The sequence below is a fragment of the Balaenoptera borealis genome, assembly GCF_965194805.1.
Source record: "Balaenoptera borealis genome assembly, chromosome: 13".
Lineage (NCBI taxonomy): Eukaryota > Metazoa > Chordata > Mammalia > Artiodactyla > Balaenopteridae > Balaenoptera > Balaenoptera borealis.
Window position 1 is genome coordinate 88,645,217 of NC_138870.1, and position 20,513 is coordinate 88,665,729.

At 47.8% G+C, this 20,513-nt stretch overlaps 1 protein-coding gene and 1 pseudogene across 5 annotated transcripts in view; one reads left to right on the top strand and one right to left on the bottom strand.

The window, feature by feature from the left end:
* Positions 1-20,513, top strand: part of CHST11 (carbohydrate sulfotransferase 11) — a 278,318-nt gene that overhangs the window by 99,159 nt on the left and 158,646 nt on the right. The window lies entirely within an intron of this gene.
* On the bottom strand, positions 977-9,151 carry LOC309609037 (prostacyclin synthase pseudogene; annotated as a pseudogene). The gene is made up of 2 exons (XR_014249722.1): positions 9,050-9,151; positions 977-8,793 (listed from the first exon to the last, which is right to left on the bottom strand). The product of XR_014249722.1 is annotated as a prostacyclin synthase pseudogene (transcript).

Below are 20,513 nucleotides of genomic sequence, written 5' to 3' on the forward strand. Positions count from 1 at the left end.
AAATGGTTTTAAGCTTCTGTGTAGGTGACTACTTTTGAAGCAGAATCCTCACCTACACGGCATAAAGAAACGCTGTGGTTCAATTTTCCGTCTGGGGTCAGTGCGGAACCCTTGTCTCCTGTAAGCGGAAGAGGCTATGCATCTGAGGGCAGAGCTTATGTCACACAGGTTTGGGCCCCCCCACTGGGAGCCAGGGCTTGTGGTTCCTCAGTGTCACGCAGTGGGGTGGGGCGGTGCTCCCAGAACACCGTTGGCACCCTCTCCTCTAGCACTGCTCGACTGAGACACCTCCCTCTAGCATCTCCCTCTCTCAGCTGTGAACGCAGGGATAGGAACATTGCCTTGCTTGTTTTTAAATCTCTGTATGCTCAGAGCCTCATGTAGTAAGTATACAATAAATGTTGGTGGATACAGATTAATGTATCCAAGGCATTTTGCAAATACTTACTGAGCACCTGCTATGTGCCAGCCTCCCTTCCAGGCTCTAGAGATAAGAGCAGTGAACCAGATAGACAAAGCCTGCTCTCACGGAGCCTCCATTCCTGTGGGCAAGACACACTATCCATGAATGAACACGTGGGACAAATGACATGATTTGGGGTGATGAGGAACGCCATTCAAGCAGGGTTAGGGAACAGAGAGTGGGAAAGCTATTTTGGAAGGGATGGTTGAGGAAGGCCTCTCTGAAGAGGTGACTTTTGGGTAGGCACTTAAGGGATGTGAAGGGGTGAGCCAGGTGAAATTCTAAGGGAAGAGTGTTGGTGGCAGAGGGAACACCGAGGATGAAGGCCCAGAGGTGGGGATGAGCTTGGCAGGTTAGGGGAATGGTGGCTGGAGTGGAGTGGGAGAGCTAGGCAAGGGCTAGATCATGCAGGCTCTTCAAGGTCAAGGTTGGCTTCATTTCCAGGAAGTCTGTTGACGCAGAGGATGACCCTGGGGGTTTCCTGGCAGTCTTCCATGTTGTCTACACAGAATAGAATCCATTGGTAGAAACGGCTTTGTGGGGTGGCCCCTTGGGGGCCATATGTTCTCAAGAACAGTTATTTGAGATCCTACTACTACGGGGAGACACTGAGGCGGCATCAAGGACAAGGCAGACTCAGAGGAAGGAGTCTCTGCCTTCCAGAAGCTCTGTCCCGCAGGACTCAGGCTCCCTCCCTCCAGCCTACCCTCCTCCCTGCAGCTCCAGTGGGTGGCACACGCCAAAGTGGGCTGGGGCCTGGGTTTCCCCCGGTGGGCCTCCTGCGTGTGTCTGCGTGTTTCAGCATCACAACGTTCCCCTTTGCGGATTGGTCCATCTTGGGTATTAAATCTAGCATCCGGATGCTTAGGCTTGGATCCCAGCCCAGCCACTCTGTAGCTCCCGATCTGGTGCAGTGCCTGGAGCCACATGTGAAATACATAGATGTTGAAGGAACGGGTGAACAGCGTGTTGCTTTGGGCAAGTCACTGAATCTCCTGGTGTCTCAGTTTCTTACCTATAAAGCAGGGATAACAGAGGATTAAATGAGACAGTGCTTATGATAGGAGTCTGAGTCGCTGTGCCCAGTGTGTAGCAGGTGTGCAGAAAACATAACTGCTATTTTTATGACGTTGTTCCCGTCGTCCCTGACTGCTCAAGGCTTTCAGAGCCTAGTTTCCTTTCCACATTCACTCCCCATCATATCTCTTTTTCTCTCCAAGTCTGTCCAAGATGAGACTCAATGATCATTTGCCAATGTACTATTTTTCCCCCAATAAGACATTTGCCTTTTACCTCCAGGGGCCTCTGATGGTGGGACTTGAAGGTTCCTGGCTGCACATGGTGATAAAAGTCAGAACCAGCTACAGCTGTCTCTGAGCTGCCATCCTGGAAGAGACTCCAGAGACCACCTTGTGCAGCCCCCATATTTTTTAGGACATTAGTAACTTGCTTTCTGTATTGGACTGATATTCGGTATTCTAGGAGTCTGCAGGCAGCGTGGCAGGGGTGGGGAGATGTGAACGCGTGAGGATGCCAGGGCCCAGGGGAGGAACCGTGTGGTCCTGACATCACCTACCGGCGGTTAGAAGCCTGACTAATGAGGGCATTCTGCACTTGGTGATTTCTTGTTCTTGTCAGCGGCCCCTTGAGATCGGGCTGGTCTCCAGATCTTTTCAGAGATAAAGGAGCAGGGCGTAGTGTTCTTTCTTCAGCAACCGTCGCATCTCTCTCAGCCGGGCAAGCTGGCGGGAAACGGAAACGGAGGCTGAGAAGTTGGGATGGAGACACCCAGACGATGTTTACTGAGTTTCTCTGAGCCATGGGATGGGCCACGTGGAAACCACCTTCTCCTTTCCTCATGCCTCCTCTTTGTCTTCACTCCCTAGGGCCTGGCAACATTCCAGATCCTCCGGCCCTGCCCCACTGCAGCCCCTAGAGGTGTCTAGTCTGTGTTACTACAGCGTGGAAAGGACAGGGCTTGGAAGCCGTTCGCTGGCTGTGTGCCCGTCCCATGGAGTTAAACATCACGACTCTGGGCCTCGGTGTCACTGCTGTATGGGAATCTAGAATGTCCCGCACAGACAGGTCATGAGGCTTCAGGGTCCCCGTAAATTATTCTTTCTCCGTTGCCTCTCCCAAGGTCTGTCTCAATATCCATAGACATCATTATTGTCACCTGTGTCGCCGTTCTCTTTTTCCTTAGTTGCATTGAGGGGAGTGAGGGTCTTTCTATAAAGTGAAAGCTGCTCATAATAGAAATCATTTTAGACCCTCACAGAAGTTATTATCGTGACTCAACAGCTGTGCAGAAATGCTGGGAAACCATTCCCCTTGTCCCACTGGGTCCCAGTGGAGGAGAAACTTGTGACCGCACCTTGGGGGCCTGCGCTCACAGGGAGCTTGTAGGAGTGGGTTTGGGAGGGATCTTCCCAACACAAACAGCACTTTTTTCTCTATTTGCAGCAAGGGGATGGCTTTGAACCCATGAGTGTGGCCTTTATAACTCAACGCTCAGAGTGTTCGAACCAATAGGCCTTTAGAGATTCTAAAAGAACCCTCTGTTTGGGACTCAGTTCTAAGATCCTGAAAATCATCTATCAGGAGGGTCCTTTGAGCTAATCCAGGTACCAGCAAACACACCTCCCATCTCTCCTTAGTGTGACCACAGCAGACATCACCAGTAGATCCTAGCACTTTTCTCCACACTGAACTAGAATGGAGCCTTGGGATCCTCGCCCCACAGTGTCCAAGACTGAGAAACCCTATCCTATGCCTTTGCAGTTATAGAAATTGAGACCCAGAGCCTTACATATCCAGCTCAAGGCAGATCTCCTTGTTAGGTGGGCTAAAACATACACACACACAATGTTCATACACACATAAAGTTTATACACATATGAAGTTTATATAAGCAGCTTTCATAATGTATAAACGCACGTGTGTGTGTGTGTGTGTGTGTGTGTGTGTATAATAATATATACATAAAACTTCTCCCCCTAGTTCTTTAAATCTGAGGACCGATTCACCAGAGGCAAAATTTGCTGACGTCCCTAAAGAATAAAGTGTACCGTCACTCCGATAAAATATCATAGCCACTTCAGTCAGCCACATTAAAGCTGCAAGAATCTTTAGGAAATTGAGCCTCGTGGGTCAGACGGACCACATTTTGTGGAACAGGCGAAATGCATCTGAGGTTGAGGGTGACTGACAAGTCGGGACATTTTTAGATAGGCAGGGAAGTGCAGTTACAAAATACCTTTGAGCTTCAATCAGATCTGGCAGAAAATTCAATCCTTTTTTAGAAGGCAGAGAAAGGTTTGTTTTAAATGGTGAGTTTCTCTTTGGGTAGAAAGGTGTTCCTTGGGTGCGTGGGACTTGTGTCACTGCCCTTCTTTCCCTGCCTCTTCCACTTCCTTGTGTCTCTTAAGATCCAGCTTCCTTCTCCGGGAAACTTTCCCTCTCCTGACGGCACCTCTAGTTACATTCCTGCTGAGATACACTGTCTTGTGTTCTGTTGTTCTGTCCTCAGTGAGACATTCCCAAGCTCCAGTTGGGCACGAGCTCTCTTGCGGATCTGCCTCCCTTCCTGAGGTATGGAGAGCGGTTCCAGGCCCACCTTGAGCTGTGTGGAAGGTTTAGAGGCTAAGCTGGTCCATGCATTTGTGGCTCCCCAGGGCAGGTCACTATAGGGAAGGACCAATGTGTCTGTTCCTTTCCACACCAGGATTCACAGGCTGGGGCTGGGCCCTATCACCAGGGCTGCTATTTAGGGCTGGGGTCTCCTTGCCTTCCAGCCTCATGGATGCTTTGATGCTGACTGCATGCAGGGGCCAGGCTCTCCTCTCTCATTGCAGTTTACTGATGCTCTTCTGTCTTGGCAGCTCCCGTTGCCATGCAACAGCCAAAGGTACCGCGCCAGTGGGCCCCTCCCACTGTTTGTGCATCAGCCCTGCTGTCTGTCCCCCTTAGCTCTCAGTCCTGCTGCAGGATGGGGATGGAAGGACCTGGAGCAGCAAGCTGGGCCAATTTTAATTGAATTCTGCTTGCTACGCCTTCACTAATGATCTGTACATTAGCAACTTTGAACAGAGCTAAGATGGGGTGAGAGTGGCTAATGGCTGGTTGCCTAGTTGCTTCCTGGGACTTTGAATGTCATCTTGACGTTTTACAAATGTGACTCTTTGTTGCTGATGGGACCTCCCCTAGAAATACAGTGACAGCCGCACACTGTCATGCTTTGTTATTACTTACTATGTGTTTGTATTCACTTAAGCGTGAAGGCAATATTAGTTCCATTTTACAGAAACTAAATCTCAGAGAGGTTAAGTAACAGCCAAGATCACACAGCAAGTAAAAGCAGAACTGGGATTCAATCCCAGGCAGTGTGGTTTTATAGTTTGTGTTCTTAACCAGTATTCTATACTGCCTTTCTACTTATAAAAGTTGAAACCCACCCTAGGAGATTTTAAAAAGCTAATGACCTACTTTTAAAGGCAGTGCTGCCTTATGTATATAGCTACATTTATTAAGTAGTTAATAAAGTAAGTACTTAAAACTGTGCTAGGCACTCTTTTAAGTGTTCTTATCATAGCTCATTAATCCCCACAACAGTCCTGAGAAGTATTACTATTATTCTCATTTTAGAGATGAGAAAATTGAGGCAGGTGGAGATTCAGTAACCAGTCCAAGGTCATAGAGCCAGGATGTGACAGAGCCCGAATTGGAACCCAGTAGTCTGATTCCATATTCTACACACATAAGTAAAACTACTAGTTTATAAAAGAAAATAAGGCAAACTTCTTGACTTGGTGATTGTGGGGGAAGAAATTCTAGGGATAGAGAGGGATAGAAAACCCTCCGGGAGTTGCCATACTAGTTACTACAGCTCAGTCTATGAGACCCCTCATTTTTCAGAATGTTTTATATTCTGAATGAAAGAAAAAAAAAAAAAAGCACATGACAAATAGAACCCGTCAAATTTACTTAAAGGAACAATCATTAGGATTTGTGGGCGGTTTACTTAAAAACCAGTCTCCCTTATGTTCTCAATATTCTGTTATGAGCAGTTGCTTTTAAAATTTAGAGAAGAACTCAGAGGATGTCTGATTGCATTTTGTAATCTTCCTAACTCGTTGCCCACAGCTGAGCACATCATAGGCACTTGGGAGCAGAGTGCACATGCTGGATTGATTGAAAATTGAAGTGTTATGTGTGGGATTAGAAGACAATGAAGTGGGGAGATTCCAGGCTAGGTATTTAGGGACCACATTTTTTGGGTGCCTCCAGGGTACCCAGGCTATACCTTATCCATCTATTCTCCCACTCGTGGATCATTGGGGGATAAATTACAGCATTGTCAGTGATGGTGGTGCAGGTAGTATTGGGGTGGTGCCATTGACCATGCGGTGCTGGGAGCCCCCAACACCTGGCTTTCCCTCTTGAAGGCCGACACTCCACGTAGCCATGTTGATTCTGCTTCATAATCTTAGTTTACAGTTGGCAGAAGAGGACAGGATTGCGAAAGAAACTCTTCACAGTCAGCGCGCTTGGCCATCCCAGCAGCTCCGCTCCACATTCTGCCAAATTGCTAAATTCAGAAACGGTTAACAGTTTTGACATATCTGATAACCTACAAAACCGACATGTCCTGGGTTTGATCTTCCCATCTGTGTCAGAGGAGCATGAAATGAGCATGCGAGCCAGGCTGTGATGCAGCCCATTGGGGAGGATCTAAATTAAATCTGTGGCTCCCCTGCCGTCCCCCTACTCGACTGCTTTCCAGTCCCGTGTGCCCCCCACCCCACCCCTTCCTCCCAAAGGGTTAAGTTACACAAGAGCGGGGCCCAGGTGCCTGTTTCTCTCCTTCTCACCCTGTTTGTTCCTCTCCCCATCACTATCTTCCTTGTTGATCTTATTGTCTAAGAGAAAGTTGACTCATTTGTAACATTTAAACCAGCCTCCCCCTCCCACTAGTAGGTGTGTGAGCAGCTGGGGGCTTTACCATCTGTGATCCTCCACACTTCCAGCAAATTCTCTTTCTACCTTTGTGGCGCGGTGCAACCAACCCAAGCTCCGTGCCTTCTCTGTGTCCCATCTACCCCCTCTCTCACACCAGGGATCAAGCTGGAGGGTGATGGGCGTGGGATGACCTCAAAAAAAATCCCACTCATTTCCTTCCTTCTAGAAAAATGTGCCAGGCATTTAGTGTTAGGGATAGAGAAGTGAGTACACAGGGTTTCTGCCCTCAAGGAGCTCATGCTTTTAGGAGGAAAGGCAACAATATGCGTGTTACTAATTGCTGCAGTTTATTGAGTGCTCAGGATGTACGACGCACCGTACTTTACCCAGATGATCTCATCTGATCCTCACAACAACCTTGTGAGCTTAGGAAGTCTTCTCATTTTATTTTATTTTTTATTTTTATTTTTGTTTTTTTGGCTTTAGGTAGTTTAATAAAAATTTGGGGACAGAATTTATTTCAACAGATGCACTGCTAGGCCCCAAATGGCCTTTTTATGGCCAGCATCTGCTTTGACTGGTTAGGGTCTGGACCACACCATTGTCAGGGCCTTGGACGGCAGCCCATGGGGGTTGGGGGCAGAGCAGTGGGGTCTCCTCGTTGTGCCCCGTCTGCCCGAGCTTGAGTGGATATCATTAAGGTGAGAGAAGCAAGAGGGGCTGGGGACGGAAAGAGCCTCATTTTGGAACTTAACCTTTGCAGCAGATAATCTGCAGAGCTTTTGGTGTCTTTTCTTCGCTCCCCTTCTTTCCCCTTCCCCAGACACAGCCTTCTAGGAAAAACAGTAGGGAAGGGATAATGCTTGGCACCGTTGGGTGTGCAAAGCTCTGTACCCAGGCCGAACGTAGGCACAGAACGTTGGGCGACTAGGGACAGGCTGGGTGCATGGAGTCCCATACGCCCCGGAGCCCAAGGCCGGATGCGGTAACGGACAGGCACGTCACGTTCCGGCTGCATCAGCCAGAAGCCGTACCTGCTGAGGTCAGACTCGGGCATCTCCACGTCCGGGCTGATCAGCTCCAGGTCACAGTGCGCCAGCACAAAGAGCACGAGTTGTTTGGTGCTGCTGGTGGCGTAACCCCTCCCCAGGCACTGGTTGTGCCCTGCTCCCCACGTTATGCTGTAGTTCTTCAGTCGCTTCCCATCCTCGCAAAAGTCTTTCTTCTCTGATCCATCAGGGCTCAGGCATCGGTCGTATTTAAATACCTCTGGGTCTGTGTAGATCTCCGGGTCCTTCTGGGGACTCAGGAAGGGGAAGAGGGGGAGGCGGTCGCCACATCGCAGGGTGAAGTCCCGCCCCTCTGCCACGGGCAAGGCCAGGTCCACCACGACCTCGCGGTGATGACGGGTGCGGCGGTGAGCCTGAGGCTGTCACTCAGCACGCTGTCCAGCACAGGCACGCTGTCCAAAACCTTCTGTGGGAGGGCGGTCATCTGCGAAATGGGCTGCTCTGCTCGCAGGAGAAGAGGCTCCAGCTCTCCACGGACAGCAGCCAGGGCCTCGGGGTTCTTGAGGAGGAAGAGCGGGAGCCGGAAGGCAGCAGGATCCACATTCCCCTGCGTGGCCCAGAGCTGCAGCACCAGCCCGTGCCTGCATCTCCTCCGACACGCCCGTCTCCTCCAGCCATTTGCTCTGGTGGGCCCAAGTGGCCAGCCTGGCAGGGGACGGCAGCTTCCCCAGGTGACCTTCGACCCTGCACACCTGGTCCTTATCCCCCAGTGACAGGGAGCCACGTGCCAGTTTGGGGAGCAGCAGGTCGAGCTGGCGGAAGGCGTGGAAGCCGTCGGCTGAGTGGATGCGGTCCTGGGTCTGGCTCTCTCGGGTGTGCGCGCTGTCTCGACGCGGTGCAGAGTCAGGCAGCCGGCTCTGAGCGGGCGGCTGTAGGAGAATTCGAGGAGTCCCGTCTCATGCCAGCCACTGCCTGCTTCCCTGGTGTCACCCAGCAGGACAGTGTGGAGGTTGGTATACACGGCTTCCGTGCGCGCCTGGAGTTCTTTGTGGAGGAGAGTCAGTTTCATTTTGGGCTTTTCATCGCTGGGGCTGTAATGAGAAGCTGCACGTCGAAAATCCTCTCCATGAGGAAGACGGCACAGGCGTGGAAGTCCAGCCTGGTGCGAGGCTCCCACACCACCATGTCATAGGAGTGTGGGTCCAGGAGGACAGTGGCATACCTCCCCCCACCAGCACACTAAAGATATCACCATGCTTCTCCTTCATCCCAGTGAGGAAGCTGGCGGCATCTTTTCCAAACTCCAAAGCATAGCCCAACCGGGGGATACTGCCCAGATCCGGCGGAGCCTCGCCAGGTCGCCTGTGAGCCAGCTTCTCCCGAAGGCTCCGTTTAAAGGCTGGCGCAGCCCAGGGCTGGAGGAGCCCAGCGTGCACCAGCCCTCTCCCAGCCCAGGTCTGAGCCCACAGACAGGACACGGGAGCGGCGGTTTTCACACAAGAGGCAGGAGGGCAGGATGGTTACGAGCCTGACTTTAGCACCACACCTCCTGGCTTCAGATCCCAGCCATGCTTCTCGCTGGCCGTGTGACTTTGCTTCCCTACGCCTGCTTCCTCACCGCGTGGGCCGGCGGGTCAGCAGCAGCGCGGCCAGAAGACCGAAGACCACGGCCCAGGACGTGGCAGGGCCGGCGACCAGGCTGCGGCTGCGGAGCACTGTCTTCTCATTTTAGAGATGAGAAATGGCAGGGATAGTAGGTAAATTGGCCAAGGTCACATGACTGGTAGGTGGTGGACTCGGTCCTCTGTCTTCAGAGGAGCAAAAATGCTATTATTTTTATTATTCATAATAACATTTATTGAATATCTACCACGTGCCATGTATCAGGTGCCTACATACGTGCTGTCTTTCAGTCTCTCTGAAATACTCCGAGGATGGTTTTATCAGACAGTCATGACTTGCCGAGGACAACACGGTAGGAAGTGGCAGCTTGGGACTGATACCAAAGTTGGTCTGATTCTAGAACTTCCAGGCTCCTAGCCCCTGGGCGGTATCACCTCTCATTAGAGCAGTGCAAGGTTCACCATCAAACCAGCCACTTGTTAGAATGAAAGGAAGAGCTTTTAAACTTGGCTCCAGGCCCACAGGCATGAATGGGTCTCTTAGAGCTTGACGTTCAGGAGGGAGGGGACCGTGGTGAGGTCCCTTCAGGTCGGGGGTCAGTGCTCTGAGGAAGACACACAGGATAATGGGATGAAAGGGATGCTGGAGAAGGCGGGGCAACAGAGCTGCAGCCCGAGTGACAATCTGGGTGAAGAGGGTCTTGGCTGAAGCATAGAAAGTTCTGGAAGCAGGAACAGCTTGACCATAGGAAGGAACAGAAATTCCTGGGTGTGTTCTGAGATCTCTGAGTGGTTCCGTGGGGCTGGAAGGTGACATCAGTGGGTGAGGTGGGATGCAGTCTGCAGACTGTCCTGCCTGAGGCACGGAGTCCCCACGTGGCTCCCTTCTGAGGGAGGCCGCTCTGGGAGCAGCAGGGTTGGAGGGCTTTCTGATAGAGTGGAGAAACTCACATTTGAAATAAAAGGGTTGGCTTCTCAAAGTCATGCTTGTCACCTCTAAGCCAAAGGGCCGTGATTTGTAATCACAGGGTGGATGGCACGCACAAGTTCTGGTCTTTTCTTAAATAATAGAAGTGTGAAAACGGGCATCTGTTAGATTTGTTCCCTACCAAGCACCCCACGTGCAGCGTATTAATAAATACAATAAGAGTTAATATTTCTTAAGTGCTCCTTGTCTGTGTTCCAGTGGGTTGAGAGCTTTTCTTGCATTAGTCCCTTTAGTCCTCATGAGAGCTCTGTGAGCTTAGTACTCTTTTTATTCCCGTTTGAATGATATGGAAGCTGAGGTCTAGAGAGGTGAAATGTAAAGAGCCCAAGGCCACACAGTTGGGAGAACAGGGCCTGGAACCCCTGATGCAACAGCCCGAGGAGTCAGCCAGGGCAGGTACTATCAGGCCCATTTTACAGAGGGAGAAGACTGAGGCATGGTCATGAAAAGGGTGTGGAAGAGAGTCGGGCCTGGAATCTGGGTGTTCTGGTTCTGGCGGAAGGTCCACTAGCCGTGGGGAAGGTGGGAACCGCACACTCTATACTTTGCCCAGACTTATTCAAGGATTCAAAGCCAAGGGCCTCCTTGAAGTTGGGAAAGAGCCCCTGGCAGCCTCCACTGGGGAGCAGTCCCCGTGGCCACACCCCTTTGGCTGATTCTAAAGCCCACGTAAGGGCTGCATCTGGTCCACCTACCCCCCTGCTCAACCCTTTAATACACCCCAAGTGCCTCCAAATCACCTGGGACATTTTTTAAAGGGCACATTCCTGGGCTTTGAGAGAGGCCTGTTGAATCAGGATCTTGGTCATGGGACCCTGGAATCTGCATTGACCTTCCCCCAGGCAGTCCTGAGGGGCGTTCAGGTTGGAGAACCACTAGTCTAGGTCTCAGTACTGAGCCCTCTGGGAAGGGTGGAAATGGCTGTGGATTTACTCTAAGGCTCTAGGCATGATGCTTAAACAAATTTCGTGGTTACTTTGGCCAGGCGAGAGGCTATTATCATCAGCCCCAGACGTTTTGGGGACAGGCTGGAAATAGCTCGCTGGCTGAGTGTTTCTATTTTGCATCAGTATGATTAGGTGTGTCTGGGGGCTGCAGTCTAAGTTTTTTTTTTTTTTTTTTTTTGGTATCTTTAAAAGACATTGTGGTAAAATATACGTATCATAAAAGTGACCATTTTAACCATCTTTAGGTGTACAGTTCAATGGCATGAAGTACATTCACATTGTTGGGCATGCAGCCCAATCCAGAGGGTTCCTTTTGGAACAGTCTAGGAGGAAAAGGCTGTGTACACATTAGGTGCTTAATAATTTCTTTCAGATGACAGTGGAGCAGCGGGGGTTATTGGGGTGATGGGGTAAATTCTTAAGCATTAAGTAAGCATCCCCGCTTCAGACTTTCTTGTGAGCCACTTAACCTCCGTCTGAGATGCTGGTGAGCTATGTTTAACGTTCAATTTCTATTTCTGGGCCAGGCAGGATGATGAGTTCATTGTCTGGTCAATGCCAAGGGCTGGTCGATGCCAAAGGCAACTTCCCCTGCCTCCCCCAGTTCCCCAGCAGAATAGAGGCTATCTCTGTAAAGAATCCAAGTTTCCCTCCTATGTGTGTGTCGCTAAGAGGCAACCCACGGTCACGACTGGGACTAGGGTTTCAAATGCTGCCGACTCAAGACTGATTGAGTTGAGAACCCAACAAATGGGCCTTTTTATATTTAAGAGGAGATTTTTTTTTTTTTTTTTTTTTTTTTACCGTGTGTCAACAAAAGATCTGTAGATCATCTTGTTATAAATTTCACACTGCTGACTTCATACGTATGAGAGCGCTCACGACCCATTTACATTTTTTGGTGCATTTGGGTTCATTTCTGTGGTTACCACTCTGAGGAGGCCTACAAAAGCTGGCCTGTTCGGTGGTGGAGCGTGGTGCCAGTGGAATTTGGTGAGCCTCACAGCAGCGGAGGGGAGGGCGTTGGATCAGCACGTGGACTGAGTTGCAGAAGGATTGAATTTTGCAGCTGGAAGGGATCTTCTATAGAGTAACCCCCCTGATTTAAAGATGAGGAAACTGAGACCCAGAGAAGGGGGTGGGTGCTTACCCAAGGTCACCCTGCTGGTGAGGAACCCAGCCCAACACGGGCCTCCTGGTCCCCAGCCCACTGACTTTCCACTGCATCAGACCTTTCTAGTTCTTGAACTCTGGCTTCCATTGACCGGTTGGCTTGCAATATTAAAAAAAAAAAACAAAACCTGAAGATAAGTTTTCCTGAATTGAGAAGTCTTTCCAAAATCATTTATAGATCATGTGCCTTCTCCATTTGCCTTTTCCTGTACTAGGGTAGAATCAATCTTTGCTCCTGGGCAGACGCTTCAGTTTCTTTCCTAAGATCTTTATCTTCCTGATTACATTTTGGAACCCCCTGCCTCTGTTCTGATGAGAGCCCTGGGTGCCGTGGCTCTCCTTCCAGGATGGCAGCACAGCTGGTTTGAAAAGTGGAATATTGAGTCATCAGCTTTCTGGCGTGGCTTATCCTTTCCCAGAATTCTGAAGTCCCATCTGATGTTATTTAGTCACTGTCCTTTCAGTCTGGGAAATGATTCAGATATAAGCTACACAAAGAACTCAGCAGAGCCCTCTGTGATAGGGGTTCTCGAGGAGACGTGGAAAGCTGGCTCTATTGTTTGGACACCGACCATCGCTCGAGAGCCAGACCCCTCACATTCCCCAGTAAAAACTTCTAGGAAGATTCTGGGCTCTTGTGATGTATAATCGTCTCAGCTGCAAAATCAGATTAATTGATGGACTAAATATTGTGTTTATGGAGGACTTATTTTGTACTGACCCCACTCAAAGTAGGAGGTACAAAAAGGAATTTAACATGGTCTCTGACATAGGGAAGAAGCCATGAGTTGGTGCCCCGGTATCTCTTAAGGGGCTTTATTACATGCTTCTGTTTTCTTGTTAGCCTTAAAGAATCAGAGAAAGTTGCTAGAAGAACAACAAAGGGCACTATTGAGCCTTGAAGCTCAGTGAGGGCTGATCTATTCTCTTTTGCCTCTGTGGTCCCAGGACAGTGTGTGGATGCTCAAAGAATATCTCTTTGCATGCACAACCCCTCCCCCGCCTTCTTAAAACAAACTTCCATAAAGGAGGCACCTTTTGTGCAGAGGGATAAGACTGAACCTGGGCCTGTATTACCTGGGTTTGAGTCTCTCTTCCACCACTGAGCTCTGTGCCCCTGAGCAAGTCACTTACGTCCCCGAGCCTCCGTTTCCTCATTGATAGAATGGAGACGCCATGGTTCATCTTGGGACTGTGGGTGCATCACTGAAGCTCTCTGATCGGGGACTTCTCCTTTTTAAAACAAGAGGCAGTGAGGATGCGTGTGGAAGGCCACTGGAATAGGCAGACAGCTAAACAGGTATTCATTGTTATTCATCCCGTGTCAGGAATGGGCTGTTTTACTCTTTCATCTCCAATGGAGTTTCAAGGGAATACTTCCATTCCAACACAGGTAACTTCCGATTGCCAGTGTGTTGGTGAATCCCCTGGGCTGCGTCCCTGCCCACCCAGCCCCGATTCTGCTGCCGTGCTCACAAGACGCAAGGTCGTTTGAGTAACTTTTGAGGCCAAATGTAACTGGAGGTAAAATCTAAACGTTCAAGGATCCTGCTTAGCAGTCCCAACCGACCAGAAGCGACATTTTGGATCACCTACTGCTTCTGAATGGCTTGGGTCACCACACCCTCAATTATCACCGGCAGTGATAATTGAGAGGCACATGGAATGGTTATTTACAAATGGTTATTTGTAATTGATAGACCACCGATAATGGTCACATAAGGTCAACCCTAAGTAATCAGTCCCTTTTATTTCTTCTTTTTTTTAAAATTTTATTTATTTATTTATTTATGGCTGCGTTGGGTCTTCATTGCTGTGCGCGGGCTTTCTCTAGTTGCATCGAGCAGGGGCTACTCTTCGTTGCGGTGTGCGGGCTTCTCATTGCAGTGGCTTGGCTTGTTGTGGAGTATGGGCTCGAGGGTGCGTGGGCTTCAGTAGTTGTAGCACGCGGGCTCAGTAGTTGTGGTTTGCGGACTCTACAGTGCAGGCTCAGTAGTTGTGGCGCACGGGCTTAGCTGCTCCGCGGCATGTGGGATCTTCCCGGACCAGGGCTCGAACCCGTGTCCCCTGCATTGGCAGGCGGATTCTCAACCACTGCGCCACCAGGGAAGCCCAGTCCCTTTTATTTCCGATAGACATTTGAAGAAAAGGCTTGAACATTGAATAAAACCATTTGCTTTTTGCTGTCACGGCCCTTCAGTTATTTCATTAAGGGATTGAAGCCAGAAATCATTTGTGACTTTTCCCCCATACATTATAGATTTTGGGGATAAAATATCTTTTGGGATTTCTGTTAACAAGAAGGAAGAGTCTAGGCTTAAGCAAGAGTATAAAAGAAAATTGAAACTAAAAATTGGTTTCTCGATTTGACTAAAGTTTCCAGTACAGTAAAGCCAAAAGCTTTGACTACATGCACGAGCCAGCATAGTAAAGGTCAGGGTGTTAAAACAAAAAAGTTTAATTACAAAAAAGTTTAATTACTTAAGTTTAAATTCGACATTGGGCTGCCTGTTTCCAAATACCCTGAAGCTCAATTATGCTCATCATGAAAAGCATGTGTTGATGTTTATTGAGATCAGAGGGAAGTGAAAGGCCAAAGTGCTTCTGTTTCTATGGCCCTCCCACGTCTGTCCTGATTTCCCTCTCCGTGAAGTCACTCACCCGTGACCTTGGACATCCAGGAGCTTACTTCTCCCATCAGAACCTCTTAGAAGCAGGTGCTTCCTGCATCCTCACTCTTATGGACTTGGGTCCTGCTCCCAGGATGCTGACCTCCTTGACCTTCTGCTGGAGGAATAACCTCAGACTTGGTCAGATGGAGGACCACCTGGAAATCACCGTGCTCTATTAATATATGTCAATGTATGTATATATCTAGTCATGTATATGTCAAGCATAACTGTGTCAAAGTTTATGGGAGAAAAGCTTGATAATAGAGAAAATTCGACCCCTATTTGTTTGCTTTTGATGTTGTGGTTTTTCAAATGTTTAGAAAGCTGGTTGTTATTTGATTTAGTGGCTTAACATTGGAGACGCTGTCTGGGATTTCTGGCCTCAAAAATTCTATCACCCTTAGGGCTAACATCTTTAGCCACTTTGCTCTACCCTCTGGCCGTGAAGTCCGGGCAGTTATTTGGAGGAGGGTTGGGTCTTATAATAAGGGGGTCTTTCTTGGTTCTGCTAAAGACCACTACCCCACTCTGCCCTGACACTCACAGGGTGTGGTGGCTTCCAGTGTTATTCAGGCCACTGGTGCAGGGACCTTGGCGTTGTGATGAATGGCTCGGGTACCGGGCTATCTCAGGGGGGCTGCTTATCCTGGAGCTTCCTGCCTGCACCTGAGCAAGCCTTCTCTTTGGGGTCACCCTCAGAGGGTACAGGGCATTTTGATGCTGCAGCACTGTGTCGTTTGGACTTGAGGATATTTATCTTGGCTTGGAAAAGAAAGCATTAAGTTTGCAGTCGGGAGAGAGAGGAGAGAGGAAGGGAGAAAGGCAGGGAGGGACACATTCCTTCCAGGGGTTTAGACTTTAAGATGAGGCGTGGGGATGGGGATAGGGATGAGGGGAGGCCCACAGGTCTGTGGAGGGAGTCAGGGATTGTCACCACCACCATCATCATCATCCTATCCTATCTTATCCAGTCGAAAAAGGCTATGATTGTAAGATGCCCCTCGATTTCAGAGAAGTTAAAAAACATGAAAATGACATGAATCATGGTTGGCAATGTTGGTGCTTTCATCTCACGTAATCCTCTTAATCTTAAAAGGCAAGTTCTCTCGTTCCCATCTTATCGGTGAGAAAACTGGGACACAGAACTTGCAGAAGATCACTCAGCTGGCTAGTGGAGGAGCTGAGATTGAAGGAGGTATTCTACCACCCTTAGGGCTAACATCTTTAGCCACTTTGCTCTACCCCCTGGCAATGAAGTCCGTGGTGTTTGAACACTTTGATGTCAACATTTTGACCCAGCTGTGTCAGACAGATATGTTAACTCTGTTACATTACTTTTAGTAAGTAACTTAAATCTCATTGACATGTTTTCACATTATTATTCTTAATAAGGGCTGGACCCAGGGTTGTGAAATGCTGCTTTCGGTGTGTTTCATGTCTGCTCTGCTCCTCCCCCTCTCCTACATCAGGTAGATCTCTGTTGGTAACATTCAGATAATAAACACTTACCTGCTATACTAGTCTAGAGAATCTGTTAGTTACTGGCTGTGTGACTCTTTGCAGATACCTCTCTGCACTTGCTTCCTCGTCTGTAAAATAGGAATGACAACACTTAACGTTTCAGGATGGTAGTGAGGAAGGGAAGGTTAAATAACGTTTACTGAAGTACCTGGCATTCGGCATGGTGTATAATAGGAACTCAAAATATGTTCAGCTTGTTCCTGTCCCCCTTCTCCCTGGGTCACTGGATAGTAGGTGGCCACAAGCCCTGAACCAGAACCCTTTCTAACACACCTGGCCATGTCTCATACATATAGACAAGCAAGTGGCTCTCACATCCCCTTGTAGCTGGAATCATTTGCAAACACCTTATTATTGTTTTACAGCTTTTTAATTTGCCTGCACAAATAGAGCCTGCCTGGCTGACTTTGAAGGAATTTTAATATCTAAATGCAGCCTGGACGTGTGTGCTGCACCCCAGGAGGGCATGCCTTCCTGCTTATCATGCCAGCAAGGATCTCGTGCATGACTTCCTTACTTTTCGGAGAAAGATGGGACTCTGTCTCTCCATATTGTCAGAAAGGTTTTTTTTTGTTTGAAAAAAAAAAAAAGTCTCAAAATGGGGAACATTTTCGTGGGGAAAATCGCTGCGGTAGCTCAGGTCCTTTCTTGCCCCTCCTTGGGTTCATTCCCATCCCATTGCATGTCTTCGGAGGGACTGTGGAGTGAGGTTCAGCCTTGCATCTTGGATTCCCTAAGAGGGAGGGAGGGAGGGAGGGAGGGAGATGGGAAGTGTGGGAGTGTGTAATAGGATACAGCTGCAGTGGTCTTTTCCCTCTGACCATATTTCAAGAATAACATTTGAAGCACAGCCTAGCTTCCCCCAAAGGCCACATGTGCCTTTTCTGCCCCCATCCTGAGCCTCCCCTTCACTCATTTTTGGATCTTCTCCTGCACCTGCCTCATCCCTCCACTACTTGGTGGTGGCAACATAAATTACACTTCAGCAACTTATGGCCCTGAGACATCCAAAAATTAAGTGCTCTCATTTTTCAAAGATCTATTGGGGAAGACTGTCCACATCAGTGGCTGCAGATAATTTTGGTGTCCTCTTTGAGAAAATTCCAGCTTTTTGTTTGGAATGTCTCTGGCTTTCCAGTAGCACCTTTAACACTGAGAGCTGATCTGGATCTAGTATTATATTGAAGCCATCATTTTTAAGTGGGAAAAATGATATACAACATAGAAGAAAGGCACGAGGCACTCTGACAATTGTTTTCATTTTTATATGTGTGTACATTTACCTAGCCAAGATCCTGATCCTCATAATATTATGAATTCTGCTGCTTTCACTTCAACCTCTTTTCCATATCTTCGTTATTGCTTTTAATAACAGTATCGTTTTTTTGAGTAGTGAATATACTGTGATTTGTTAATGATGTACCTAAGTGAACTGTGATTTATGAAATTATTCCTCTGATCTTGGACGTCTTAGAGTGTTTACAGTTTTTTCCCATCAGAAGGGAAATATTATAGTAAACATCTTTGTGCATAAACCTGTTAGCTTCTGTTGAATTGTTCCCTTGGTGTAATTTCCCAAGAGGGAAATTGCTGGAGTTGAAGGCAGTAAACATCTTCACAGTTCCAGTGATGTAGCGCATATGGGGATATTTTTAAAAATCAGTGTTCTCTCTGCTAGCGTCTTGTGCCAGAAACATGTCAGAAGAAAATAATACAAGTGAACAATTAAAAAGATAATTTCCATCTTCAACTCATCTAGACATATGGAAATGAAAATGTGGGTTTGCGTAGATGGGTGGCTGGCTGCCTTGGAAGGCTCCAGCTCTTTATTACTGTGACTGTGTCTTTCACTGTGGGAGACGATCTGTAGCTGTCTTGTGCTTCTGGAGAAAAGGTGTGCACGCTGTCTGTTCAACACCCCCGCTTCAGCATCCTGAACCTGCCTTACGCTCATTTGGAGCGGAATGGTTAGACCTCCATCATACGTCACCAACTGTGACGAGAGTTCCTCTCCCATTCGTGAAATAACCTAGTGTCCACAGATTAATATGTGTATATCATGTGTACAGCAGTGAGATTTTGGGTTGGAATAGACGAGGATTTTGAGGTGCTCTTTTGGGAGAGAGAAAAAGAAGGTACTGGACGTCAGGAATGGTTAGCTAATTATAGCTTATTGAGGACTTATCTCAGACCAGGTGCTGTTCCAAACGCTTGACATGGATGAATTTATTTAGTCCTCAAAACATCCCTACTAAGTAGGCATATCATTATCCCCATTTCACAGATGGGGTAACTGAGGCCAAGAGGTTATCTTGTCAGGGTCACACAGGACATGAACCCACGTGTATTCGTTTCCTAGAGCTGCCATAACAGAAGGACCACTGTGTGCGTCTGTCTGTGTCCTCCCTTCTTATAAGGACCAGTCATTGGATTTAGGACCCACTCTAATCCAGGACAACCTCTCTTAATTTAATAACATCTGCAAAGACCCTATTTCTAAATAAGATTCCATTCTGAGGTTCTGAGGGGGACAGTATTCAGCCTACGACACTATGGGCAGGGTGGAGAAAAGGGAAAGAAAGCAGGAGCCCAGGCAGGAGCAAGGTTTGACCAGATGGCCCTGAGAGAGACACAGGATGGGCGAGAATCCCCTTGGGCCTTTGAAGAGGCTGTGTGGCCGGGAGCGAGTGGAGGAACCCTGTGCAAGAGATGGGGGTGCCTGGCACAGCCCGGCTGTATCAGCGTGAAATGATCCTGCCCGGAGCCAGCTAGCTTTGTGGGGCTGGCTTTAAGGAGTAGGTTTGGGGTTAATGCCCTGCCATGCTTGAGTAGCTTGAGGAAAGGTTACCTAGAATAGTTCCCTTCTCAAGCAACCGAGTTATTCATTACACCGTGTCTCTGAAGCTGCGGGGGAAGCCCAGAGGCAGACATAAATGTCTCCAGTCGTAAAATCAGACTTGGAGCACCAGCCACAGGGAAGAAAGTATTTTGGCATATTATCTGCATCACTGCAAAATAAATTCATAAGCATTCCAAGAAAACTGCAGGGGAGAATGTAGAAATTCTCCAGCAGGCAAGGAAAGGTAAATGAAAATTAACTGTACCATGCCCATTAATTATTCCTTCCAGGTGTGTAGAATGTAATTAATATGATGCGGACCGCCGTGCTGTCTCTCTTGTTTTATTTAGGTGACCATAAAAGGTAATTTATAAGGGCTTTCCTAGGTTAACTGCCAATTTAATTCCTTGGACTGTGTTTTTCCACAGGCTCTTAGGTTTCTCAACAGTAAAATTCATCCACCGCTGTAGGGGCTTTCAGGAATGTGTGGTGAGGTTTGGGTTGGGGGCTGCTTCTCTTCACCTCAGATGCTCAGTGTCTCCACCCTGAGACCAGCCCGAAGGTGCCAATTCCTGTTAATCCTCTGTTAATGTGAGCGTTTTCATGTCACTGAGTGTGACAGTCGTGTACAAGAGAAGCTTTTAAAGAACTCTAAGTTATAAATCTAGCAAGCTAGCCTTTAAGTTAAGAATCTTACTCTGCAACTCATAAATCTAGTAAATTTTAAGTTACATTTAGGATAGCCTCTGATTAATCATTGACCCTTGGACAAACTTCACCTTCTTTTAACGTTTTAAATTGCACTTAAAATCTCATATACTTAATGTCCTTTTTGAGTACTTCAGATGTCTGATTAACAAACAAATACTTAAATAATATAAATCTAATACCTCAATGATAAACATTAAGTTTCTTAAATGCTCCAAATGTTATATGTAAACGTAGAAGATTTCAACTTAAAATCTCAAGTCAAATAAATTGTTCAATTAAACCCTCCATATTGGTAAGGCAGGGTAACTCCTCCTACTTGAGTAGGTCAAAATCTTAAAAATATTAATCTTATGGGTTTTCTTCTTAAACATTTCTGTACTTATTTAAAATAATAGCCTTATTGAGATACAATTTACATATAAAATTCACTTACTTTAAGTGTAGAAGTCAGTGAATTTTAGTATGTTTGCAGAGTTCTACAACCATCACCACAATCTAATTTTAGAACATTTCCATCACCCTAAAAAGAACTTTTGCATCTATTTACTGTTCCTTGCCTCCCTACGCCCGGCCTTACACAACCACTAGCCTACTTTCTGTGTCTTTATA